General features: G+C 53.5%; 1 long non-coding RNA gene across 1 annotated transcript; it reads left to right on the top strand.

The window, feature by feature from the left end:
- The first annotated feature begins 16,235 nt into the window (after positions 1–16,235).
- On the top strand, positions 16,236–18,042 carry LOC115640513. Its single transcript, XR_003997889.1, has 3 exons — positions 16,236–16,406; positions 16,875–16,940; positions 17,824–18,042. It is a non-coding gene; the product is annotated as an uncharacterized LOC115640513 (long non-coding RNA).
- Positions 18,043–18,812: the final 770 nt, after the last annotated feature.

Genomic DNA, 18,812 nt, shown 5'->3' with positions numbered 1-18,812 from the left:
TCATCATCTTGGGAGACCAGCCAGTCCTTGCTTACAGACAGCCCCCTAACCTGAAGCAAATACTCACCAGCTACCACACAGCACACAACAAAAACACTAACCCAGGACTCTGTCCTTGCAACAAAGCCCGTTGCCAACTCTGTCCACAAATCTATTCAGAGAACACCACCACAGAACCTAATCACATCAGCCACACTACCAGAGGCTCGTTCACCTGCACATCTACCAATGTGATATATGCCATCATGTGCAAGCAATGCCCCTCTGCCATGTATATTGGCCAAACCAGACAGTCTCTACGTAAAAGAATAAATGGACAAAATCAGACATCAAGAATTATAACATTCGAAAACCAGTCGGAGAACACTTCAACTTCCCTGGTCATTCAATTACAGACTTCAAAGTCGCAATACTCCAACAAAAAAAAACTTCAAAAAACAGATTCCAATGAGAAACTGCAGAATTGAAATTAATTTGCAAACTGGACACCATTAAATTAGGCTTGAATAAAGACTGAGAGTGGATGGGTCATTACGCAAAGGAAAAACTATTTCCCCATGCTAATTTTTCCCCTACTGTTACTCACACTTTCTTGACGACTGTTGGAAATGGGCCATCCTGATTATCACTACAAAAGGTTTTTTTCTACTGCTGATAATAGCCCACCTTAATTGATTACTCTTGTTATAGTTGGTATGGCAACACTCATTTTTTCATGTTCTCTGTGTATATGTATATGTAAGCAGAGTCAGGATGAGCTCTACCCTAGCATCTGGTGGAAGGAATTTCAGAGTGTGTATTTGCATAGGCACGCCTACCCCATCCCATGCTGCGGGACTGCTTTGTGACAGAAATGACTCAACCTCAGTTGAGTGGTACTTGCTAGACAAGGGACATGGGTTCCAAAACCCAGTGAATAGAGAGAGGCTGGGGACAGGTATCTGTGCCTGGCGGTGCAGTCTCCTTGTGGAGCCAGAAGCACCAGTTCCACCCCCTCCTCTCTCCACTGTGGAATGTCAGAGTTGATTTTTTTATTCCCTCAAGAATCTAAATACAGGTTACTGAGCTGAACTCACTTTGGGCTAATGGTGCACTAGCACTGGGGCTCCCCTACTAAGAGCTGAGATCACTAAGAGTTGAAATCACTAAAGAGCTGAAATTACTGAGCTGAGAGCACTGAGTACTGTGCTAACTAGTGGGGGAGCCTGAAGCTATACTGTGGAAAAGAGCAGCTGGCGGAGTGGAGCAGTTTGTGGGGACGGCTGGAGCGGATCACGGGACAGCTGGTGGCAGTGGAGCGGCTGGCAGAGCGGAGTAGCTGTGGGACGGGTGGAGCGGCCCACAGAGCGAGCGGAGCCGAGCAGTTTGCGGGGAGAACTGGAGCAGCTCATGGAGCAGAGCAGCCGGTGGAGCGGAGCAGTTTCTGAGGACGGCTGGAGGAGCAGAGTGGAGCGGCTGGTAAAGCGGAGCAGTTCGTGGAGAAGGCAGAAGCAGAACCCACGGAGAGGCAGGGCAGTTGGCCCTGGACCACGTAAGGTGCCCCTTCCTACCGAGGCTGGGGGGAGGGACCTCTACAGATAAACTCTCGAACTCTGGGGTGGCATTGACCAGAGACTTTTGGGTTGTTGGACTTTGGGGTGATCGGACTTAAAACCCTAAGGGGAAAAAGGACAGTGCCAAACGTACTTGGGGGTGGGTTTTTGTTTATGGTTTGTGTTATAATCCTGTTTGTGGTGTTTCTCCAATGGGATGCCGCATTGATTCCTTCCTTTATTAAAAAGATTTTGCTACAGTCAGACTCCGTGCTTGCGAGAGGGGAAGTATTGCCTCCTAGAGGCGCCCAGGGGGGTGTGGTATGTGAGTGTCTCAGGTCACTGGGTGGGGACTCAAGCCGGTTATGCATTGTGTTACTGAAACGGAACCCCTGGATACTGAACCCGGCCCTTGTTGCTGCCAACTCAGAGGGGCAGAAGGGTTTTATATATATATATATATATATTTCCTATTGTATTTTCCACTGCATACATCCAAAGAAGTGGGTTTTAACCCATGAAAGCTTATGCTCAAATAAATCTTTAATCTCTAAGGTGCCACAAGTACTCCTCGCTCTTTTTGCTGATACAGACTAACACGGCTACCACTCTGAAACCTGTCACCAAAATCACTTAGAGACTATGGCCATAAGAATGGCCATACTGGGTCAGACCAAAGTTCCATCTAGCCCAGTATCCTGTCTACTGACAGTGGCCAATGCCAAGTATCCCAGAGGTAATGAACCTAACATGTAATGATCAAGTGATCTCTCTCCTGCCATCCGTCTCCACTCTCTGATAAACAGAGGCTAGGAACATCATTCCTTACCCATCCTGGCTAATAGCCATTAATGGACTTAACCTCCATGAATTTATCCAGTTCTCTTTTAAATGCTGTTATAGTCCTAGCCTTCACAACGTCCTTAGGCAAGGAGTTCCACAAGTTGACTGTGCACTGTGTGAAGAAGAACTTCCTTTTAATTGTTCTAAACCTGCTGCCCATTAATTTCATTTGGTGGCCCCTAGTTCTTGTAGTATGGGAACAATCAAATAATGCTTCTGAAATATATATTTAAGTAACCATAAAAACAAATGCCCATCCAAAAAGCTCCAGGTGCCCTAACAACTGATTCAACTTACAGTCACATAATGATGGCTGCCAAGCAGGACTCTCATAAAGATAATAAATTAACTCTGCCAAATCAATAAATCAAAGTAACAAAATAGTCCATTAGTCCCTCCCCAGAAAGGAACCTTCAACCTTCCTCTAAGGCAGGGGTGGGCAAACTTTTTGGCACGAGGGCCACATCTGGGTATGGAAATTGGATGATGGGCCATGAATGCTCAAGAAATTGGGGGTTGGGGTGCAGGAGGGAATGAGAACTCCAGTTGGGGGTGCAGCCTCTGGGGTGGGGCCAAAAATGAGGAGTTCAGGGTGCAGGAGGGGGCTCCGGACTGGGACAAGGGGTTGGCATATGTGGGGGATAAGGGCTCTATCTGGGGATGCAGGCTCTGGGGTGGGGATGAGAGGTTGGGGTGCAGGAGGGTGGTCCAGACTGGGACTGAGGGGTTTGGAGGGCAGGAGGGGGATCAGGGCTGGGGCATGGGGTTGGAACACAGGAGGGAATCAGGGGTGCAGGCTCCAGGCAGCGCTTGCCTCTGCTTCTGGGAGCTGCTTGAGATATCCTTCAAGAGAGCTGGAGTGGGGACATGCTGCTGCTTCCAGGAACCCCACAGAGTGGGGCAAGCCCTTGACCCCACTCCCTGGCTGGAGCATCAGAGTGGGGCAAGCCTCAGACCTCGCTCCCTGACGGAAGCTCAAAGGACGGATTAAAATGTCTGGAAGGCCGGATGCGCCCCACCCCTGCCCTAAGTCCTGACAAATAAATGTAGGTCTATAAAGTTTAGGGGAGACAACATCAAACAGACAAGTTCTCCTGAAAAGCCTCGAAACCAAGCTTTCAAGAAGGTCAGTAGGATTTGCTCTCTACCAGGTGTAAATGGAAAATATGTCAGATTTACACAATATAGGTTATAGAGTGAATAACGGGAAGGGGGGTTAATGTGAAAATGGATGCCTTATTCTTGTTAGGTTATATACGGTACAGGAGATTACAAGAGTGCTGACACCTCAATCAGTTATCAATATCACCAGAGTATCCCAGAGAACCCACTAAAATGAGGCAAAAATGCATTTTTTTTTTTTAAATACCTGATCTACCTTTGCCAGATGTCGATGGCAGATGTTGAGGTTAAATGCAGGCTGCAGTCAGGTGGCGTTGAGGGCAGATGTTTCAGCCAGATGTTCAGACCAGACGTTGAGGCCAGATGTTTGAAGCAGAGACAGAAATCCAATGTTGCCACCAGGCATTTAGTCCAGATGCCGAAGGCGGGGAAAGGAGGCCAAGTGTTGAGTGCAGCTGCTGAAGCCGCAGATAAAACACTTCGCCTGGATGTGGAGCCCGAAGAGGAGAAACCGGGCCCTGAGGCCAGACATGGAGGTGGCTGGTGGGTTTATCTAGTGGCCAAGGACCTCCCAGTCCTAGGCCCCTCACGCTGTAGGAGGGGGCTTGTAACAGGGTGGACCACTGCTCCGGCCCTGAAAGGGTTAAAACAGCCCTGGATAAGGGCTGGGGCTGGAGAAAGCAGCCTTTTAGGCTGGCTGATTGGGGGAAGTGGCAGCAGCTGGGGCCATGCCCCAAACTGAGCGACAGGACCTTGTATAAGGCAGAGAAGCCAGGAGCGGTATCACTCTGTCTCTCTAGTTGTAGAGGGAGATGGACCTGGCTGTAGGCTGCTAGACGAGGTACCTAGCGTGGAGCAGGGCTGGGGAAAGGCAGTGGAGCTGGGGAGCTCCTGCCTGGAAAGCCCTAGGCTGTGGCCTAGGGTTAGGCCAAGAGGTACTGGGGTTGCAGGGTGCAACCCAGGGGTAGGTCAAGGCAGCAGGTCCAAACCCCTTTGCTGATGATGAGTTGGCTGATACTGCAGTCTGCCCTAGGGCGTGGGGCTAGACAATGGCTGGCAGTAGCCATACACTGAGGCAAGGTGGGAATAGAGGGTGGGGGTTCCCTCGGGAGGGGAGACCCTGAGAACAAGGGGTCACTGCTGGGGCAGCACCCTTTGTAAAAGGGCACCGGGGTCCAGGGAGGGACATGGGGCTAGTAGCTGGAAGGCGGATCACCAGCCTGCAGAGGGCGCTCTGGACACTGGACTGAGCTAATTCCAGAGGATGACCAGTAGGAGGCGCTGCAGGGGTGAGTCCACCTGGTTACAGAGCCCCTCAACCCCAAGGCTCAGAGGGGACCATGACGCCTCCCTGTGAGGGGAACAGGGCCATGGGCGCGAGACCCACCAATTCTGAGGGAGGGGTCACACCCCACTGTCCAGGGGTTGTCTCCCTCATGTGCCCCCCCCCCGTGTGGAGAGGAAGGGGGGGGGAGCTGCTCCCTTGTCCCCAGCCCTCAGGCTGTGAGGGGGCATCAGAAAGAGGCTGTTCCAGCGCCCCTCCCCCACGGATGATGCCTCCAGGCTGGAGGGAGGGGGCTGTTCCGGGGCGCCTCCCCCTGCTGATACTGAGGGTGGCGGCTTCTGGCTGTTGGCGCCTCGCGCTGTCCCGCCGCCTGTGTGCGCGCGCTGCCTCCCCCTCCCTTCTACCCCCGCTGCTGGCAGCGCGCGCCCGCCTGGCCGCGCACACGCAGCGCGCGCTGCTGCCTCGCGCGGCGGCCGGGGCGGCCGAGGGTGAGACACGCTGGGGCGCGGGCACGAGGGTCGCTGCTTCGCTCGTCCCCCTTTGGGGGGGGTACGGGGGCTCCTGAGGGGTCACGTTGGGGGGCTGTGAGGGGGGGTTATGGGGGGGCTCCTGAGGGGTCACGTTGGGGGGCTGTGAGGGGGGTTATGGGGGGGCTCCTGAGGGGTCACGTTGGGGGGCTGTGAGGGGGGTTATGGGGGGGCTCCTGAGGGGTCACGTTGGGGGGCTGTGAGGGGGGTTATGGGGGCTCCTGAGGGGTCACGTTGGGGGGCTGTGAGGGGGGGTTATGGGGGGGCTCCTGAGGGGTCACGTTGGGGGGCTGTGAGGGGGGTTATGGGGGGGCTCCTGAGGGGTCACGTTGGGGGGCTGTGAGGGGGGGTTATGGGGGGGGCTCCTGAGGGGTCACGTTGGGGGGCTGTGAGGGGGGGTTATGGGGGGGCTCCTGAGGGGTCTCGTTGGGGGGCTGAGAGGGGGGGTTATGGGGGGGCTCCTGAGGGGTCTCGTTGGGGGGCTGTGAGGGGGGGTTATGGGGGGGCTCCTGAGGGGTCACGTTGGGGGCTGTGAGGGGGGGTTATGGGGGGGCTCCTGAGGGGTCACGTTGGGGGGCTGTGAGGGGGGGTTATGGGGGGGGCTCCTGAGGGGTCACGTTGGGGGGCTGTGAGGGGGGGTTATGGGGGGGCTCCTGAGGGGTCTCGTTGGGGGGCTGAGAGGGGGGGTTATGGGGGGGCTCCTGAGGGGTCTCGTTGGGGGGCTGTGAGGGGGGTTATGGGGGCTCCTGAGGGGTCTCGTTGGGGGGCTGTGAGGGGGGGTTATGGGGGGGCTCCTGAGGGGTCACGTTGGGGGGCTGTCGGGTTATGGGGGGGCTCCTGAGGGGTCTCGTTGGGGGGCTGTGAGGGGGGTTATGGGGGGCTCCTGAGGGGTCACGTTGGGGGCTGTCGGGTTATGGGGGGCTCCTGAGGAGTCACGTTGGGGGGCTGTGAGGGGGGTTATGGGGGGGCTCCTGAGGGGTCACGTTGGGGGGCTGTGAGGGGGGTTATGGGGGGGCTCCTGAGGGGTCACGTTGGGGGGCTGTGAGGGGGGGTTATGGGGGGCTCCTGAGGGGTCACGTTGGGGGGCTGTTGGGTTATGGGGAGGCTCCTGAGGGGTCACGGGGGGCTGTGAGGGAGGGTCATGGGAGCTCCTGGTTTGCTTTGTTTTGAAACAGAATCTGGACAGAAACAAGTAAATCCAGGGCTTTTCCTTGCAGGTTGAAACATTGCGGTGGGAAACACTGGTCCTTCTTGTGAAAGGCTTGCTGCTGTTTGTCTGCTAAGCCTCAGCCTGTTGGCAGGTGTTCATCGTGCTTGGACAAGGTAAGAGGGTTCTGCTGACTCTGTGCTTTCCAGCCCTCCAGGACTGGCCTGGAGTCTCCAGGGATTAAATCTTAATTTTTAATGAAAGATTATGTCATGTGATTAAATCTTCAGGAATATGTCCAACCGAAGTTGTCATCCCTAGCTGACTCACTGAACCAGGTGGCACATTATCCCCCCTGGATATAAGGGAGGTGGGAATAGCTCACTGATGAGCTAGAGCAGAGAAAATCTAGGGCATGGGATGAGCAGTCTTGAAGGGATGAGCCTGGAAAGCAGTCAGACATGGGAGGAAGACAAGGGTTTTAAAGAGCTCAGGATTGTTGTTTATATTCTGATCTGCATTACAGCAACATGTAGAGGCCCCAGCTCTGATCAGAGTCCCACTGCTCTGGTCTGCACAGCTACATAGAGGTAGTGCCTGCCCCAGAGGATTTACAGTCTTAATAAACAAAGGAAGGCTTGTTATCCACATATTACAGGTAGGGAAACTGAGCCACAGAGAGATTAAATGATTTGTCCGAAGTCACACAATGAGTTTGTGGCAGAGCTGGGTGTAAAACTCGTTTTCTGAATCTCTGTCCAGCACCTGAATCACAAGCCATCTGGGGTCCAGAGCGAGGGGATTCCCTGAGGGGGCCAAACGCAAGAGACAGGCGTGCTAAGGCTCAGAGAGATGCAGTTCCAGGAGGCAGAGGGACTTAACCCCTAAGAGAGAGTGGACCCCCGAGAAGGGATGTCACACTGAAGGAGGTTCCCCCCCAGAGACCAGACACACTCAAGAGTGAGCATGACCTGGGAGTCTGTGCAGAGGGGCCCTCACTTTGCAGTTAGGGCTGACCCACTGCACCAGTGTGGCCCTAGGGGGTGCTGTGTTGCTGGGAACGGGGTGGGGGCTCTGCCTTGACAGGGCTGGCCCTGATGCCCCAGTGTTGTGCTAGGGGGTGCTGTGCTGCAGGGAGCTTTGTTGGGGGGTCTCCTGTGGCAGTCAGGGCTGGCCCTAATACCCCAGTGCAGTGCTAGGGGGTGCTGTTGTACTGGAAGCAGGTCAGGTACATCCCCACAGGGAATGGGTGACAAGCACATTGCACGTGAGAATAAAGAGGCAAAATCAGAGCCCCTGGCATTAGGGAGCAGGTGGGGGGTTTCAGGAAGCCTGAAAATTGAGGTGGGCACCCATGGAGCAGGAGTGCAATGCATGCACCCTGCAAAAACAACACTGTGCAACCCTCTACTAGTCCTCTAAACAGAATAACCTCCAACCTCCCGTCTCTGTCAAACGAAATAGCTGGCTTCAAGACTAAGATTGAGGAGTTTATGGAGGGGATGGTATGATGGGATAGCCTAATTTTGGCAATTAATTGATCTTTGATTATTAGTGGTAAATATACCCAATAGCCTGTGATGGGACACTAGATAAGGTGGGATCTTAGTTACTACAGAGAATTCTTTCCTGGGTGCTGGCTGGTGAGTCTTGCCCACGTGCTCAGGGTTTAGCTGATCGCCATATTTGGGGTCAGGAAGGAATTTTCCTCCAGGGAAGACTGGCAGAGGCCTTGGCGGTTTTTCGCCTTTCTGTCCAGTGTGGGGCACGGGTCACTTGCTGGAGGATTCTCTGCACCTTGAAGTCTTTAAACCACGAGTTGAGGACTTCAGTAACTCAGACGTAGGTTAGGGATTTGTTACAGGAGCGGGTGGGTGAGATTCTGTGGGCTGCATTGTGCAAGAGGTCAGACTAGATGACCATAATGGTCCCTTCTGACCTTAAAAGTCTATGAGAAGGGAGTAGGGGCTTGGCTGGCTCAGGGAATGGGACACAAGGCTGCTTTCATCTAGGAGGCAACGTCTCTCATCCAGCTAGCTCCGAGGCAGGGACTGGGACAGGGGAATTTTTGCAATTTCAGGATCTTTGCAAGTTAAGCTGTGAGCATCCAGGAAAACTGGCTGCTGGTGAAAATGACGGGGCTGCACTAACACTTCTGACCACCAGGGGGTGATGTGGCATGGCAGGCGGCTGGGGAGTCCAGAGCTCCCAGCACAGGGCTGTTCCTGAAGGTGTTTGTCCACTGGTCAGACTGGGAGGTGATAGTGATGCCAGTTATTGATCTTTGCAGGGAGTCAAAGCAGGGAGGAAGCAGTGCCTCTTCTACAATCCTTGTAGTGGAAAGCAGCGGGGTCTAGTTGGTTATTGCGGAGGGAAGGGGGGGCTGGGAGTCAAGACTCCTGGGTTCTCTCCTCGGCTCTGGGAGGGAGTGGGGTATAGGGCATAGAACAAGGGTGACTGGGACTCTTCCATTGAGAGGCGTTATCTCAAACAAATTTCTTAAACTCTGTGTACTTGCAGTCAGTGGCCTTGTGAGAGGGGCCTTCATTGTGTAGTCAGTGCTGGCCCACTGCACCAGTGTGGCACTAGGGGGCACTGTGCTGCAGAGACAGGGCAAGTTGGGGTGGGGGATCTCCCCTGGCAGTCGGGCTGGCTCCAGTGTGGTGCTTGGGGGCGCTGTGGTGCAGGGAGTGGGGTCGGGCACAGCCCCACAGGGAATAGGTGACAAGCGCATGGCACATGAGAATAAAGACACACACTCCACATCTAGGCAGACACTTTATTGGAGTTGAGCAGGAGGGTTAGTGTCCATCCTTCCTGAACCCAGTCACTCAGTGCCAGGCGATTGCGGCCCCAGGCTGGCTTGGATCTGCTCCCGGGCAGGGCTGGGGAGTGTCATGGCGCCCACAGGGTGACCAGCAAAGGGGGTCATGAGGAGCAGCAGAATCCAAAGCCACCATTCCCAGGACAGCAGTTATAGCAGAAGCGACAAACGAAATCCTGAGCTTTCTGGAAGAGATGGAGAGACTAGTGAGGCCTCCCCTTAACTGACCCCCCCCAACTACCTTCTCCCAAGCTGCTTTCCCCTCTGAGAGCTGGGAACACAACCCAGGAGTCCTGGCTCCCAGCCCCGCTACACTAACCACTAGACCCCACTCCCCTCCTCTCCCAGATTTTTCCCAAACTATTATTCCCATGTCGTGTTAGAGGCACCTTTTGATCTGGAAGGGGAGCAGTTAGATCAAGGGTTGCGGGAAGCAGGACTCCTGGGTTCTATTCCTGACTCCCAGCAATGAGTGAGTACTAAAGGGTTTTGTTCTCTGCAGGATGTCAGAGTTAATGGATGGACCACCACTACCCTCTGCTGGGCAGGAGAGATGCTTATTGGTGGGATATTATTGAGATTAACCCATACAATAGTGTTGGTCTTAAACGGTGGAACTCATTGCCACAGGATATGTTGGAGTTGGGACTTCCTACCACAGGGTTTCCTGGGGTTAGCCTGTGGGACTCCCTACCACTGGATATTAATTCAGTCAACATAGGGGACATTTTAGACAAATCTTTTGAACTTCCTGCCACAGGATTTTACTGAGGTTAGCTCACAGCATCCAGCATAGTCCTCCCCTACCCCCATCAGTCCCAGGAGTGACACAAGCGAAGCCACCTCCCACTACTCACCGCTTCTCTCTTCACCATCACTTTGGACTCGCCTTGTCCTTCCTCAGAGTGCTGGGACTCCAAGACCTATCAGAGCGAGAGAGCAGGGAATCACTTCTGCCCCACATGTTTGTTTGACCAGCAGTCGCTGCTCCGGAGGGATTATGGGGAATCTAACGCCCATCTTTAAAGCAAGTCCTGAGAGGACTGTGTGGGCTCTGTCCCCAGCTCTGAGAGAGGAGCGGGGTCTAGTGGTCAGAGCAGGGGTGCAGGAAGTCAGGACTCCTGTGTTGTATCCCCAGCTCTAGGAGGAGGGGGAAATCCACTGCCTTAGAGCAGCGGAGAGAGAGGAGGGCGAGGGTGGAGTCTGAGAGGCAGGACTGCTGAATTCCCAGCTCTGCTGCTGCCTTACTGTGTGACCAGGAGAAACTCACTTCCCCAGGCAGTGCCTCAGTTTCCCCTCCTACCCATTACTGCATTGGAATCTCTTTGGGGCAGGGTCAGCCTCTCGCTGTGTGTCTGGGCAGCTCCTGGCACACCAGGAATGGAACAGGGTCCCCCACTCACCCCAGCCAGGGATGCTCCATGGATTCCCTCAGCGCAAAGGAGGGACATGAACAGGAGCAGGACAGCCAGCATCTGGACTCTCATCTTCTCTAGGGGTTGGGTCTTCTCTGCGAACAGCTGAGTGGAGCTGGGAGCTACAGGGGCCTGTATTTATTCACTAGCTCAGAGCCCTCTTGGCCAGTCGAGTTTGTGATTGGCAGGGGAGGAGAAATTCCAGTAAGAATGGGGCTGAATGAACAGCTGTTTACCTACGATTCACGTCCATGGGTAAAGACTCTTGTGGTTACAAAATATGGGATGTTTTTACCAAAATGCTTCCATCTCTAGCCAGGTGACAACACCCTCTGCCAGTCAGTCCTGATTCTCAGCCCCCTGCTCTGACCTGCTTGACCCTCCAAAAGGGGTGGGGGGTAGAACGAGGGTTGCTAGTTTTGGTTGAACATATTCCTGGAGGTTTCATCATGGCATAATCTTTTATTAAAGCTTAATCTTCAATTCCAGGAGACATCCTGGAGGATTGGGATCCCTAGAGAACCCAGGAGTCCTGGCTCCCAATCCCCCTGCTCTGACCCATTACACCCCACTTCCCTCCCAGACCTGGTGCTGGAACCGAGATGACTTCACTCCAATTCCCTTTAACACCCTTTCACACCATTCCACAATCTGACCCTCTAGTTTGGAGGACACAGGCCAATATTTTCAGACTTTGGCCAGAGATTTTGACTGATTCCATGTTCAGCTGGATCAGCTTGGAAAAGATTCCTGGAGTTGCTGCTCTCCCAGCCTCCAGGGCTGTGGGGACTTGTCATTAGCTATATTACAGATGTGCCCAGATAGACCCTAACAGATCAGAGTTGCATTGGGCTGGGTGCTGCCCAGACACAGCACGAGACAATCCCTTCTCCACCTGAGGAAACTTTTTGAAGCAAACAAATTCACCTCATTTCAGGTCATTCCAAAATTTCTCTTTGAAATTTCCATTGGACTTGCGTTTTCTCTTTTGTGTATATTTTCCCATTTGTTTTATTTCAGCTCTGTTGGCTATTTCAGATCATGCCCCTGGCAACGGGGCCTAATATGCACTAGACTCCAAGATTCCAAGGCAGAAGGGACCATTGTGATCATCTCATCTGATGTCCTGTGTCACACAGGCCAGGGAAAGGCCCCCAAATAATCCCTAGAGCAGCTTTTTTTAGAAGGACGTCCCATCTCCAACCCCCTTGATAAGATATTCCAGTGATTCATTATCCTCACTGTTAAAACTCCACCCCTTTCCCATCTCAATATATCTAGCTTCATCTTCCAGCCACTGGATCACGTTAGACCTTTCTCTGAGAGATTGAAGAGCTCATTATCAAATATGTAATTCTTCCAATACTCCTCGGAAACCACAACAGGTGCTTATAAATTACTTCGGGCATGTCACTATGTGACCGAACAGAGCACAGGACAGATTCCATTCTGATAACATGACACAGTAGCTGAACTAGTCCATTCGTTTTACTTGATTTTGTTCATAAAATCTGTCAGAGCAGCTACTGCTCAGTGCTGATGGGACACCCAGCCTCTTCTGTCACTTGGAGTGGCTGCGCTCTGTTCTCAGCACGCTCAGCTGGGGACAACTCTCCACGAGTACGTCTTGTCCCGCGCTTTCTAGGCCAGCACACACAAGGGGCCTTAAAGCCAGGGGTAGAGAATCCAGGAGTCCTGACTCCCAGCCCCACCACCAATGGATCCTCCCAGAGCTGGAACTAGTCCAGACTCCCAGCCCCTCCCTGACACCCAGTGTGGGGCATTCCCAAATTTGCAACCCTAGAGCCGGGATCTTGGTCTATTATTGGAACATGCCTGGTTAACGATTAACCCCTGAACCTGCCTGGGAGCCAGGCATGGGCCAGGGGCTGGATCTTTGCTCTCTGCCCCTCACTCACTCTCCGCAGGGTGTCGGAGAAGTGGGGCGAGCTGGCCTTTGAATGTAGGGGTGTCTAGAGATCTGGGCTGTCTTTAATCTAAAGCCTAAGGGGTGAATCCGACCCCCCCACCCCAGGCTGGGCTGGTAGGGGAGTGGGGAGCACTCTTTAAGACACTCCATGCTCTGGCCTTCTTGTTAGCAGGACACAGGGCAATGTTTTCAGGTGGATCAGCTTGGAAAAGATTCCGGGAGGTGCTGCTCTCCCAGACTCCAGTGCTGTGAGGACTTGTTGTTAGTTAGACCGCAACAGATCACGCCATGTTGTGCTGGGTACTGCCCAGAAACAGCCAGAGACAGTCGCTCTTTCAGACACGACTCCTCACAGGGATTGGATCCCATCGGGTTGGCAGAGGAAATGCTGCTCATCCCCCAGGAGTGTTGTCTAGGTCCGAGTTGTTGTGGCCGAGCGCGAGATCCCATCCAGGGAGGTGGTGGCTCAGAGATTGCTGCAGTCAGGGAAGGGTCTAGGTGCAGCTGGCCCTGGTCTGCCTCTGTCCCCACTCTCATGTTCATACTGCAGGGGCTGTGCTGAGCTCACTCTCTCTGAGCGAATCTAGACGGCCCGGTGCTGTGACAGCTCGGCTCGAGGTCTGACTGATAAACAGCCCCAGCCTGCAGCCCCGCGTTGCAATTCCCCGGCCCTTCGGCCTGGAGCTCGGGCACAGACTGATACAGTTATTGAAATGCTGAGCAGCGTCTTTGCCTGCAGTGCTGGGCCGGCACGGGGCCTTGGAGTGCGCAGCAGTGACTGAGCTCAGGGTGACCTGCCATCCACACCCAGATTTCAAGGTCTGCTTCTGTGTCTTAGGGGGTTAACCCGTGGGACTCCCTGCCACTGGGTACTAGAGGGGTTAGCACGTAGCACTCCATTCCAGTGAGTGTTGCCAGGGTTAAGCTGTGGGACTCCTTCCCACTACATTTTGGTGTTGTTAAATCGCAGGACTATCTTTCTTTGGGTATTAGTGGTGGTAACCTGCAAGACTCCATGTCAGTATGCACTGGTGCTGTTAACCGGTGGGATCCTCTTCCACTGAGTATGAGTAGGTCACGTGACTGGATATGTGTAGTGTTAACCTGTTGGACTTCCTGCTGCTGGGTATCAGTGGGGTTGACCTCTGAACTTCCTGGATAGTAGCAGGGTTAACTCATGGGACTCCCTGCCCCTGGGAATTAGTTGGAGTACACCAGGACTCAGACTAATGCCATGTACAGAGGTGATATCACAGCCTGCTTCCCATTGACCGCTTTTAGCTTTGGATTAAAAACAGGCCAGATCCCTAGACACCCCTAAATTCAAAGACCAGGTCACCCCGCTTCTCAGACACCCTCCGGGGAAGGGGTGAGGGGCAGAGAGCAAAGATGCAGCCCCCTGGCCCATGCCTGGCTCCCAGGCAGGTTGAGGAGTTAATCGTTAACCAGGCATGTTCCAGTAACAGGCTGAGATCCCGGCTCTGGGGCTGCAAATCTGGGAATGCCCCACACAGGGTGCGGGGGAGGGGCTGGGAGCCTGGACTAGCCCCAGCTCTGGGAGGGGAGTGGGATCTAGTAGAGGTGGGGCTGGGAGTCAGGACTCCTGGGTTCTTGACTTTACTCGTTGATTCAAGACTCCTTGTGTGCTGGCCTAGAACGAGCGGGGCCAGCACTACTCGTGGTGTGACCCCTCTGGTATCAGCAGGATTGTCAGTGCCTGGTAGAGCTGGGGGCTGCACGTCCCCTCTAAGGCAGGACCCCGATTTGCATGGCCAAACCCACACATCCCATGCTTTGCTGTGCTGTCTGCGGAGGGGGCTGATCACATCTTGTCAGGGTGTAAATCCAGCACTCGCGGCTCCGCTTTATTAGCTCAGGTCTCTGACAGCCTGCGAGGTAGAGACAATCGACATGGGCTTCTCTATGCTTCCTGCCCCCACCAGCTCTGCCGGAGCCCCTCACTTCTGACATACACCCCCCATTATACCATCCCCAGGAACTCGCAGTTGGCCACTCCAATTGGTACCTAGACAACACAGCCCATTGCTCTACTGATCCACCTGGATCCAATTCCTGCCAGGCGACTGTCATGGGAATTTTGTGTCAAAGCGACCCACTGGTTCACTGCAAAACAGAACAGGAAACATTCTGGGGAGTGGGGGGATCCCCGCTTGGAGAGCCGTCCCCACTCGAGCACTGAGAACAGAGCGCAGCCACACTGAGTGACAGGAGAGGTCGGCTGTCAGATCAACACCAAGCAGCAGCTGCCCTGCTGGAGTTTAAGAACAAAATCAAATAAGACGAATAGACGATTTCAGATACTGTGTCGTGTTATCAGAATAGAATTCGTCCCGTGCTCTGTTCTGTCAGATGGTGACATGCCCAGAGTCGTTTATAAGCACCAGGTGTAACCTCCGAGTAGTCTTGGAAGAATTAGATGTTTGATAACGAGCTCTTCGATCTCTCAGAGAAAGGTCTAAGGATGCAATGGCTGGAAAGTGAAGCTAGATACATTCAGATGGGAATGGTGTGGATTTTTAACAGTGAGGATAATAAAGCACTGGAATATCTTAACAAGCAGTGGGGGTGGGACGTCTTTCTAAAAGATCCACTCTAGGGATTATCTGGGGTCCATTCTCAGGCCCGTGTGATACAGAAGATCAGACAAGATGATCACAATGGTCCCTTCTGCCTTTGAATCTCGGAGTCTAGTGCATATTATGCCCCGTTACTAGTGGCATGATCTGAACTAGCTGTCAGAGCTGAGATAAAACAAATGGGAAAAATACACATATAAAAGAAAAACCAAGTCCAATGGATATTTCAAAAATTTCACTGAAATGGAGGGAATTTGTTTGTTTCAAAATGTTTCCTCAGCTGGGCAGGGACTGTCTCTCACTGCGTCTGTGCAGCGCCTGGCCCAAGGGGACCCTGAACTGTTGGAGTCTTTCCGGGCGCCTCTTAATGTAACTAATGACAAGTCCCCACAGCCCTGGAGTCTGGGAGAGCAGCACCACCGGGAATCTTTTCTAAGCCAATCCAGCTGAACATGGAGTCAGCCATTATCTCTGGCCAAAGTCTGAAAATATTGGCCAGTGTCCTCCAAACAAGACAGCTAGACTGTGGAGTGGTGTGAAAGAGTGTTAAAGGGAATTGGAGTCAGGACACCTGGGTTCCAGCACCAGGTCTGGGAGGGAAGTGAGGTGTAATGGGTCAGAGCCGGGGAGCTGGGAGCCAGGACACCTGGGTGCTCCAGGGTTGCCAACCCTCTAGGATGTCTCCTGGAACTGAAAATTAAGCTTTAATGAACGATTATATCATGTGATGAAACCTCCAGGAATAAGTCCAGCCAAAACTGGCAACCCTCATTCTACCTGACTTTGAGGAGCTCGAGCAGGTCAGAGCAGGGGGGTGAGAATCAGGACTGACTGGCAGAGGGTGTTGTCACCTGGTTAGAGACGGAAGCATTTTAGTAAAAAAATCCCATCTTTTGTAACCACAAGAGTCTTTTCCCATAAAGACGTGGATCGTAGGTAAACAGCTGTTCATCCAGCCCCGTCCTTACTGGAATCTCCCTTCCCCTGCCAATCACTGACTCCACTGGCCAAGAGGGCTCTGAGCTAGTGAATAAATACAGGCCCCTGTAGCTCTCAGCTCCACTCAGCTGTTTGCAGAGAAGACCCAACCCCTAGAGAAGATAAGAGTCCAGATGCTGGCTGTCCTGCTCCTGTTCGTGTCCCTCCTTTGCGCTGAGGGAATCCGCGGAGTATCCCTGGCTGAGGTGAGTGGGGGACCCTGTTCCATTCCTGGTGTGCCAGGCGCTGCCCAGACACACAGCGAGAGGCTGACCCTGCCCCAAAGAGATTCCAATGCAGTAAAGTATGGGAGGGGAAACTGAGACACTGCCTGGGGAAGTGAGTTTCTCTTGGTCACACATTAAGGCAGCAGCATAGCTGGGAATGGAATTCAGCAGTCCTGTCTCTCAGATGCCCCCTCCCACTGCTGCTCTAATGAGGTGGATTTCCCTCCCCTCCCAGAGCCAGGGATACACCCCATGAGTCCTGACTTCCAGCACCCCTGCTCTGACCACTAGACCCTGCTCCCCTGCCAAAGCTGGGGCAGAGCCCAGCAGTCCTCTCAGGATGTGCTTTAGAGGTGGGCATTAGATTCCCTGTGATCCCTCTGGAGCCACGACTGCTGGTCAAACAAACACGGGCTCAAGTGACTTCCTGCTCTCCCGCTCTGACAGAGCTTGGAGTCCCAGCACGTGGAGGAAGGCCAAAGCGAGTCCAAGGTGATGATGAAGAGAGAAGCGGTGAGTAGGGGGAAGTGGCTTCACTTATGTCACTGCTGGGACTGAAGGAGGGAGGTGAGGGGTATGCTGGGTGCCATGGGCTAACCCCTATAAAATCCTGTGGCAGGTAGTTGAACAGATAAATGCCTGAAATATCAAATAGTTTAACTGCATGAATATCCAGTTGTAGGGAGCCCCACAGACCGTCAGGAAAGCCTATGGGAGGGCATCCTGTGTGTTAACTCCAACATATCCTGTGGCAATGAGTTCCACAGTTTAACACCTATACTATTGCATGGGTTAACCCCAATAATATCTCATGGCAGATTCCTACCAACAAGCATCTCTTCTGCCCAGCAGAAGGCAGCAGTGGTCAGTCCGTGAACTCTGACACCCTGCAGAGAACATAACGCTTTAGCACTCACTCATTGCTGGGCATCAGGAATAGAACCCAGGAGTCCTGATTCCCAGCCTTGTCCTTCCTCTGCTCCCGCCCACTCTGGTCTAACCACTAGACCGTACTCCCCTCTCAGAAACCTTAAAAAAATTAAATTCTTCTATACAGATCAAAAAGTGTCTCCAACACCACATGGGAATAACAGGTTGGGGAAAAGCTGGGAGCCGACTGGGAGCCAGCACTCTAGGCTTGTCTCTCCAGTTCTGGGAGCAGAGTGGGGTCTAGTGCATAGTGCAGGGGGGGCTGAGAGCTAGTACTCCTGGGTTGTGTTCCCAGTTCTGGGAGGTGAATGGGGCCTGGTGATTAGCGAAAGAGGGGGCTGGGAGTCAGGACTCCTGGGTTGTATTCCCAGCTCTGGGAGGGGAAAGTGGCTTGGAAGAAGGTAGTCAGGGGATCAGTTCAGGGCAGGCCTCACTCTAGTCTCTACATCTCTTCCTGACGGCTCAGAGTTTCGCTGGATGTCGCTTCTGCTGTAACTGCTGTTCTGGGATGAGAGGCTGTGGGATCTGCTGCGACTTCTGACCCCCTTTTCCCGTCACCCGGTCGGTGCCTGGAGGCTCCCCAGCCCTTCCTGGGAGCAGATCGAAGCCAGCCTGGTGCTGAATTTGCCTGGGTTCAAGGGGATGCTAACCCTCCTGCTCAGCCCCAATAAAGTATCTGCCTAGACATGGAGTTTGTGTCTTTATTCTCATGTGTCATGTGCTTGTCACCCATTCCCTGTGGGGCTGTGCCCGACCCCACCCCCTGCAGCACAGCGCCCTCTAGTGCCATGCTGGGGCATTGGGGCCAGCATTGACTGTCAGAGGAGAGTCTCCATGCAGCACAGCGCCCCCTAGGGCCGCCCTGGGGCATTGTGGCCAGCAGTGACTGCATGGGGAGAGCCCCACCCTGCTCCCTGCAGCACAGCGCCCCCTAGTGCCACACTGGGGTACTGGGGCCAGCCCTTTCATTTGGCCACTGACTGCAAGTACAAAAAGCTTAAGACATCTGCTGAGATAACGCCTCTCAATGGTGATTCTGGTAACACAATGGAAGAGTCCCAGTCACCCTTGTTCTATGCCCTACACCCCACTCCCCTCTCAGAGCCAGGAAACAAAGCCAGGAGTCCTGGCTCCCAGCCCCGCCCCCGAGCCCGTTCTAACCCACTACACTCCTGCTTCCTGCCCTAGCCACTCTGACTCCCTGCAATGATCAATAACCAGCATCACTATCACCTCCCAGTGTGACCAGTGACACCACCCCCAGGAACAGCCCTGTGCCGGCAGGTCAGGAATGTTAGTGCAGATTACGTTGGATTAAAATAGAAATCAATGTTTGTTTTAATATGGAAGAGCATAGTTTAAACCAGGCCCCAAGCTGAGCTGACTATTAGCAAGAGATCTGGTTCCCAGCTAACACACAGAGGCTGCACTAATTAATATAAATGCCTCTCTGTA

The sequence above is a fragment of the Gopherus evgoodei genome, unplaced genomic scaffold (assembly GCF_007399415.2).
Source record: "Gopherus evgoodei ecotype Sinaloan lineage unplaced genomic scaffold, rGopEvg1_v1.p scaffold_31_arrow_ctg1, whole genome shotgun sequence".
NCBI classification, from domain to species: domain Eukaryota; kingdom Metazoa; phylum Chordata; order Testudines; family Testudinidae; genus Gopherus; species Gopherus evgoodei.
The sequence above is the reverse complement of the archived record's forward strand: the minus strand, read 5'-3'. Positions and strand labels throughout refer to the sequence as shown.